This window comes from Vombatus ursinus, unplaced genomic scaffold (assembly GCF_900497805.2).
Source record: "Vombatus ursinus unplaced genomic scaffold, bare-nosed wombat genome assembly UNPS02014810.1, whole genome shotgun sequence".
In the NCBI taxonomy this organism is placed as follows: Eukaryota; Metazoa; Chordata; class Mammalia; order Diprotodontia; family Vombatidae; genus Vombatus; species Vombatus ursinus.
In genome coordinates, this window is record NW_020954588.1 from 39,082,778 (window position 1) to 39,089,912 (window position 7,135).

Below are 7,135 nucleotides of genomic sequence, written 5' to 3' on the forward strand. Positions count from 1 at the left end.
ACCAGCCTTATATACAAGAAGGGCCACTGAATTTTATAGGCAAAGGACCTGAGTTCCAATCCCCATTTTTCTACTTCTTACCTATTGTGACCCTACAAATCACTTAGGCTCTTTGAGTCTCAGTCTCCTCATCGGTAAAGTTAGGAGACTGAACTAGATGACCTCTAAAGTCTTGCACAGGGGGCAGCTAGGTGGCACAGTGAAGAGAGCACCAGCCCTGAAGTCAGGAGGACCTGAGTTCAAATCCGGCCTCAGACCAAACACTTGCCACTTACTAGCTATGTGACCCTGGGCAAGTCACTTAACCCCAATTGCCTTTAAAAAAAAATCAAAAAAAAAAAAATTTTAAGTCTTGTCCAGTTAAAAATCTGTGATGCTACGACCTTCGATAAAGAGGAATCATCACGTCCTGACTCATCCCATTCATCATCATTTTTGACCACTTACCAATCAAGCTAAGCACTGACCTGTACCTCCTTCCAAAACTTTTTCAAAAGTCATTCATAGGCCCAGAAAGTTCAAAGTGACCTATTATAATAGGGTTTGAGAACTGACTGCCATTCTGAGATCTTTAGTTCAAAAGAATAAGCATTCCTGCTCAACTCTCAGAGCAATTTGGGACTATCACAATCCCTGAGTCAAAAGGTGGACGTGGGACACACCGGAGGATTCTTAAAAGGACCTACATAGTCTGTGAGACAGAGAGTGAGAAGAAGGAAGACCCCAAGCTGAGCAGCTGCGGGGCATTGGCGTTCAGCTCCACTCCCACCCCTCCACCGCCAGGACTTAATGAGCTGAGCCAGAAAGAATCAGGCAACAGGTGAAAAGAGAAATTGAAAGAGGGATGATAAAAAGAGAATGGAAGGTTGATCTGCAGCAGAAAAAAAGGAGAAATCAAGGCAGATCATTGGTCCACTTGGAGTTGAAAAATTAGGCTGAAGTGACCAAGTGTGTTGACCTCTTTATTTAAAAATGGTCAACTCTTTCCCCAATTTCCTCTCCATAGGCCAGTCCAGTAACAGAAACTCCAACGGCTCACTTCTTTTACCTAAATACTTCCTGTATCCTGAATTTTTCTTCAAACATATAGAGGTCAAAGGTTAGCTAGAGATAAACATAAATTCAAACTAGAGTAGAGAACTAAGCCTTGCCTAAATATTAGAGATTTCCCTAACTGGGGGGGCTCGGAGCTATTGTGATTGTGTTTTGTGTGATGTGATTTTGTCTGAAATAAATTTACATAAAACCTTTGGGCTGAAAAAAAAATGAGATATTTGTCATAACAGGGTGGCTAATTAAATGTCTGGAGATAAAGAGGGTAGGGAGGAGGGAGAAAGGATGAGTACCAGCTGGCCAATGGTACCCACCACCACAACACCTGTAAGCACTGGTGCTATACAACCACTTTTTAAATCATATATTGATCTTTATTTGCATTCGGCTCCTTCAAGGTAGGTATTGTCATGCTTGTTTGCATTTGTATCCCTGGTGCCTCTCCAAAGAGTCTAGGAATGCAAATAGAGTAAGCACTTAATGAATGCTTTATCTTTCATTCAAGAACCACTGGCCTTAGGGCCAGCCCCAACCCCCCCCCCCCACCCCCACCTGGGCTGCTTAACTTTCCCCAGGAAGATTAACTTCCCTATACTTTGTAAGGATCTTATAAATACCTATTTAAACACATAATTCTCTCCCTCATTAGAATTCATGCTCTTTGAGGACTGGGGCTGTTGGGGCCTTCCTCTGAGTCCCCATCCCTTTGTGTCTAGCACAAAGCATACACCTGATAAGTACTGGGAGCATGACACGTGTTGAGAAGCAAATGATGGCAGTTCTCATCCCAGCTCTTCCACTTACTGCTGCATGAAGGAGCATGTCACAAACACATCAGAACCTTAGTCTCCTTATCTGGAAAAGGAGCCATGGCTTGACCAAAGACCTCTATGAAATGGTTCATTTCTAACATTCTGTTTTCATTTTCTAGTCATTACTGGATGGAAAGAAGGAGGTGGAGGAGAGAGAGGACAAGGGAGGAGGAGAAAGAGGGGGAGAAAAGGAGATTCTAGATGAATGGTTCTTCACTTTCTCTGTGTCATTGCGACTTCGGCATTCTGGGAAGCCTACGGACCCTTTCACAGAATAGTGTTTTAAATACACATAATAATAATACTGTCGTTGTTCATTTGTTTTTCAGTCTTGTCCAACTCTTCATGACCCCATTTGGGATTTTCTTGGCAGAGATACTGGAGTGGTTTGCCATTTCCTTCTCCGCTCTTTTTACAGATGAGGAAACTGAGGCAAACCAGGTTAAGTGACATGTCCAGGGTCACACCATAGAAGTATCTGAGGCCAGAGTTGAACTCTTGAAGATGAGTCTTCCTGACTCCAATCCTGGTGCTCCATCCACTTGGCCTCTTAGCTGCCTAGTAGTAATAATAATAACTACCATTTATATGGCACCTACTAATGTGCCAGATACAGTACTACGTGCTTGACAAATATTATCTCATTTGATCCTCACAAAAACCCTGGGAGCTAGGTACTACTATTATTTCAATTTTACAGTTGAGGAAACTGAGGCAAACAGATTGAGTGATATGCCCAAGGTCATATATCTAGAAAGTGTCGGAGGACAGATTTGAACTCGGGTCTCCCTGTCTCCAGGTCCGTCATTCTAAGGAAGCCAATTAGATTAAAATAGTTATCAAAATGTTTTTTAAAAAACAAGTTTTTGGAGTCCAGGTTAAGAACCCCTGCTCTAAACATAATGAAAATATTTTCTACAATGTTCCCTGTCAGCTCCTTTCCAGCTAAGTAAAAAGACCTTGAGCAGCTAGGTTTTCCAATGGTTAGAGCTCTGGGCCTGGAGTCAGGTGGACCTGGGGTCTCAGATACTCTAACAGCTGTGTGACCCTGTGCAAATCACTTAACCTCTGTTTGACTCAGTTTTCTTCACTGTAAAATGGGAGTAAAAATAACACCTATCTCCCTGGTTTGTTGTGAGAATAAAATGAGACAATCTTTGTAAAGCACCTAGCATATTGTCTGGCACGTGGTGAGCACTATATAAATGATTATTCAATATTCATTATTCTTAGACTTTCACACTAAACCCTATGGACATGTTGCAAACATTTCTCTGACTGGAATATTACAGAAACCAAAGGTATATAGGTATTAACAGACTTCATTTAGTTCATAAAACAGACCAATAAATTAGTTAGGAACTGATTAATGAATACTGTGGGACTGAAAAAAAAAAAAACGTCTTTCTTACTATACAATTTTATCAAACTTCCCTCTTCCCTAGTACAACGTTTAAAGCCCAACGCAAACACCATCTCCACCATGAAGATTCCCCTATTTCCCCAACTGATAATGGGTTTCCTTATCTTCCACTGGACTCCAATACTTAGTGCCTTGTATTTCTCTCATGTACATAAAATATGTTTCTCTGCATTTTAGTTATTGTGAATGGTCCTGACTTCTTGTCACTGAATGATCAGCTGAAGAAACAAAGAATGTTTAGTGTGGAGAAGAGAAGCCTCAGGGAAGATGCAATGATGACAGCCTTGAAGTGTCTGCCTGCCATTGTTTGGAAGAAGCATTGGATTTGTCCTGTTTGGCCCCAGAAGGGAGAAATCGAAGCCATAGGTAAACATTGCAAAGAGAAGTTGTGATTTAAGCTTTATGTGAAGGAGAAGGAGGAGGAGGAGGAGGAGAAAACCAATATTAAGAGCTGCCTCCAAAGGGCCCAGATGCTTCAAGAGGCGGTAGGTTCCTCCTGTGAGAGATGATCTCTGAGGATCTCTCAGGAGTGAAGCCTCCTCAAAGAGTTAATTGTTTCTCGTTCTGTTGAAACATTTGCAGCTGGTTGACCTTGTAAAGAAATATGCTTTTCAACACATCCTGTGCTTTATCAGACCTGCCCCCCTTCCTAAACTTGTTTTTAGGCCCGTAGCAGGGAGATATAACATCCCCCCTTTTAAAACTTCCCTCCTGTCCTTGTCTCTAGGCAAGTTTGTGTAACTGTCTTTGTTCTCTGTTCCTGGGGTACATTGCCCCGAATAGATTGTACCCTCAGGGCTTTCACCAAAGAGCCCCGAGGAAGGGGGCTAGGTAGGAGGGGATTGCGGTTAGGGTCTAGGTAATCTGCTGAGCTGAGCACACCTCAGCTCTCTTTGGTAGGCGCCATCTTTTGGGTGCTCTGAGGAATCCCTTTCTCGAGAAAGCCAATAAATGAACTATTCTTTTTGCTAATATCTCTGAGTCTCTGATTCATTGGTAAGGGTCTCCGTCCCCCACACACTCCTCATTACAGGCCCTTCAAGTTGAGCAAAGATGACCGCCACCTGAGGATGCCGTAGTGGAAATTCTTTGGGGCTGGCTATGGCTTGAACTACTTTGTTCCTAAGGACCCTTTGAACTCTCAACTTCCATGATTCTATAAGGAAAAATAGCAAAGGGGGAAATGGGAAGAAGAATTTTCTAATTCCTGTTTGCCGTTTGTTACTACACTAAACTCACTAAGAAAAAAAAAAAACACATGGTTATGTAATTCTTTAAAGAATCAATGTATCTATCAAAACATTTATTAAACCTCTATATGTACCAGGAGCTGGAGTTTGTCATTTTTTCAGTTGTGTCCAACTCTTTGTGACCCCATTTGGGGTTTTCTTGGCAAAGATACTAGAATGGTTTGCCATTTCCTTCTCCAGCTCATTTTACAGTTGAGGAAACTGAGGCAAACAGCGTTAAGTGACTTGCCCAGGGTCACACAACTAGTAAATGTCTAAAGCCATATTTGAACTCAGGAAGATGAGTCTTCCTGACTCCAGGCCTGGTATTCTATCCACCACCGTGCCACCTAGCTGCCCTAGATCAGAACGAATGGCAGACAAAAAGAGGAACAGGGTATATTCTTCCAACCACAGTCTGATGCGGCAAAGAGATCTGATTCTACTGAAGTAAAGAGGCAATTATTTCCTAAGTTCACAGACTCCCTGAAATCTACCCACAGACTCCTGGGGAGTCTATGGACCCCAAGTTAAGAATTTCTGCCCTTGGGCTATGCTGCCTCTGTGAAGATTATGTAACATGTTGAATCCTCACTGAAAGTACTATTCTTGCTCTTTCTAGAAAGCCTGGCTTTGAGCCCTAACAAAAGGCTATTTTTAAAGCTACTTGCTCCACTGAGCAGTGTGATTTTTGCAGGGCTATCAGGCTGTTACAATATTAGAGTATTTTATCTAGAAACTGCACAAAGGTACAGAACCTTTCCAGATAGTCGGGATATGAAAGGTCTGGAGAGAGAGCAGAGGGCAGTGGAGATGTGAAGCCAACTTCCCCCAAGATAATTTAGGGCAATGGGAGTAAGAGGTTTCTAAGACATGAAGCAAATCATCTCCAGGTCAGCAGAGGAAGTTTCCTGTTTGGGCAGAAAAATGCTTCGTACCCAAAAAAGCAAAACCCAAGACCCATGACATGGCCGTCATTGAGGATGTCTCAAAGGGGACGAGCAATCCCGTTTCCTGCTTTTATTTTGGTTACAGCTATTGATTCATTCACTTCTGAATCGTTCTTTCCTTTGCTATTATTGATTTGTTAAAGCCAGAAGGCAGTTTTAGCATTTATTTCTTGCTCTTCCCTCCAGTGATGGTGGGCAGGCTTGGGGGCAGGTAGAAAGGGAGGAGGCAAACATCCTGGAGAATGTCATTATTCTCGCTCCTGCAGCGTTTCCACTCAGGACAGGCCCTGAAGTCCAAATCCCCATGAGGGGAAGAAAACCAAGAGTGACCTCACTGACTAAGCCAATTCACTGCATTTGCAAAACTGGCCAGAACAGAATTGCAGAATACAGTGTTTATCAGCATCACAGCACAGCCTGCCTAACAGCTCCCGCCCCTCTGTCCTCATCAGAATCCACGCCTACATTTCTCCTGTTAACCCAAACCCTTGACCCCTTGACTCCTTGACTCCTCACTCTGTCCATCAAGGATTGAATGTACCTCCTTTTTTTGAGGGAAGTAAAGAAGATTAGGGGGCAGCTAGGTGATGCAATGGATAGAATGCCAAGCCTGGAGTCAGAAAGACTCTGTTTCCTGAGTTCAAATCCAGCTTCAGACACTTATTAGCTGTATGACCCTGGGCAAGTCACTCAACCCTGTTTGTCTCAGTTTCCTCACCTGTAAAATGAGCTGGAGAAGGAAATGGCAAACCACTCTAGTATCTTTGCCAAGAAAATCCCAAATGGGGTCACAAAGAGTCAGATGTGACTGAAAAACAGCTAAACAATAACAAAACAAAGAGAAGAAGGAAGGAGAGGATGGTGTGGTTCTCCAATATTACTGCTTCTCAATAAACACTAAGGCTATGATCCTTTCGTTTTAAAACCCAAATTCCATTCTCAGTTCATAATATCATAGATTTAGAGCTGGGAGGGATCTTAGAGGTAGAGATTTTATAAATGAGGAAACTGAGGCCCACAGAGGCAAAGTGACCTGCCCATAATCACCCAGATAATAACTAGAATAGCCAGGATTCAAAATGCAAGTCTCCTGACTTCAGACCCTGTGCTCTCTTTCCAGCACATGGATTGTGTGATTACAATAGCAACAACCACTGATACCTCTCTGGGTTTGGAATCCACGGGTTCAGCGGTGGGAGACCTCAGCCCCAGCCCAGCACAGGACATTAGACAGTAGGGAAGGAAGGGATGGAGAGCAGATAGAGGATCATAGGAATCATAGCCGCAAGGACTTTACAAGTCATCTGATCCAACCCCCTCTTTTACAGTGGAGGAAACAGTCCTAGAGAGGGGAAGTGATTTGTTCATGGACAGCCAGGTAATGAGTGAGAGAATTCAAAATCCTCTATCTGCTCTCCATCCCTTCCTTCCCTACTGTCTAATGTCCTGTGCTGGGCTGGTGCCAGGGCCTCCCACTGCTGAACCTGTGGATTCCAAACCCAGAGAGATATCAGTGGTTGTTGCTATTGTAATCACACAATCCATGTGACCCCTTGAAGGAGGTCTCTGTGACTAGATTTCCGAATGCCAAGCTAAGAGTTACTAAAAGATTGGCTACATTACACACACACACACACACACACACACACACACACACACACACACACA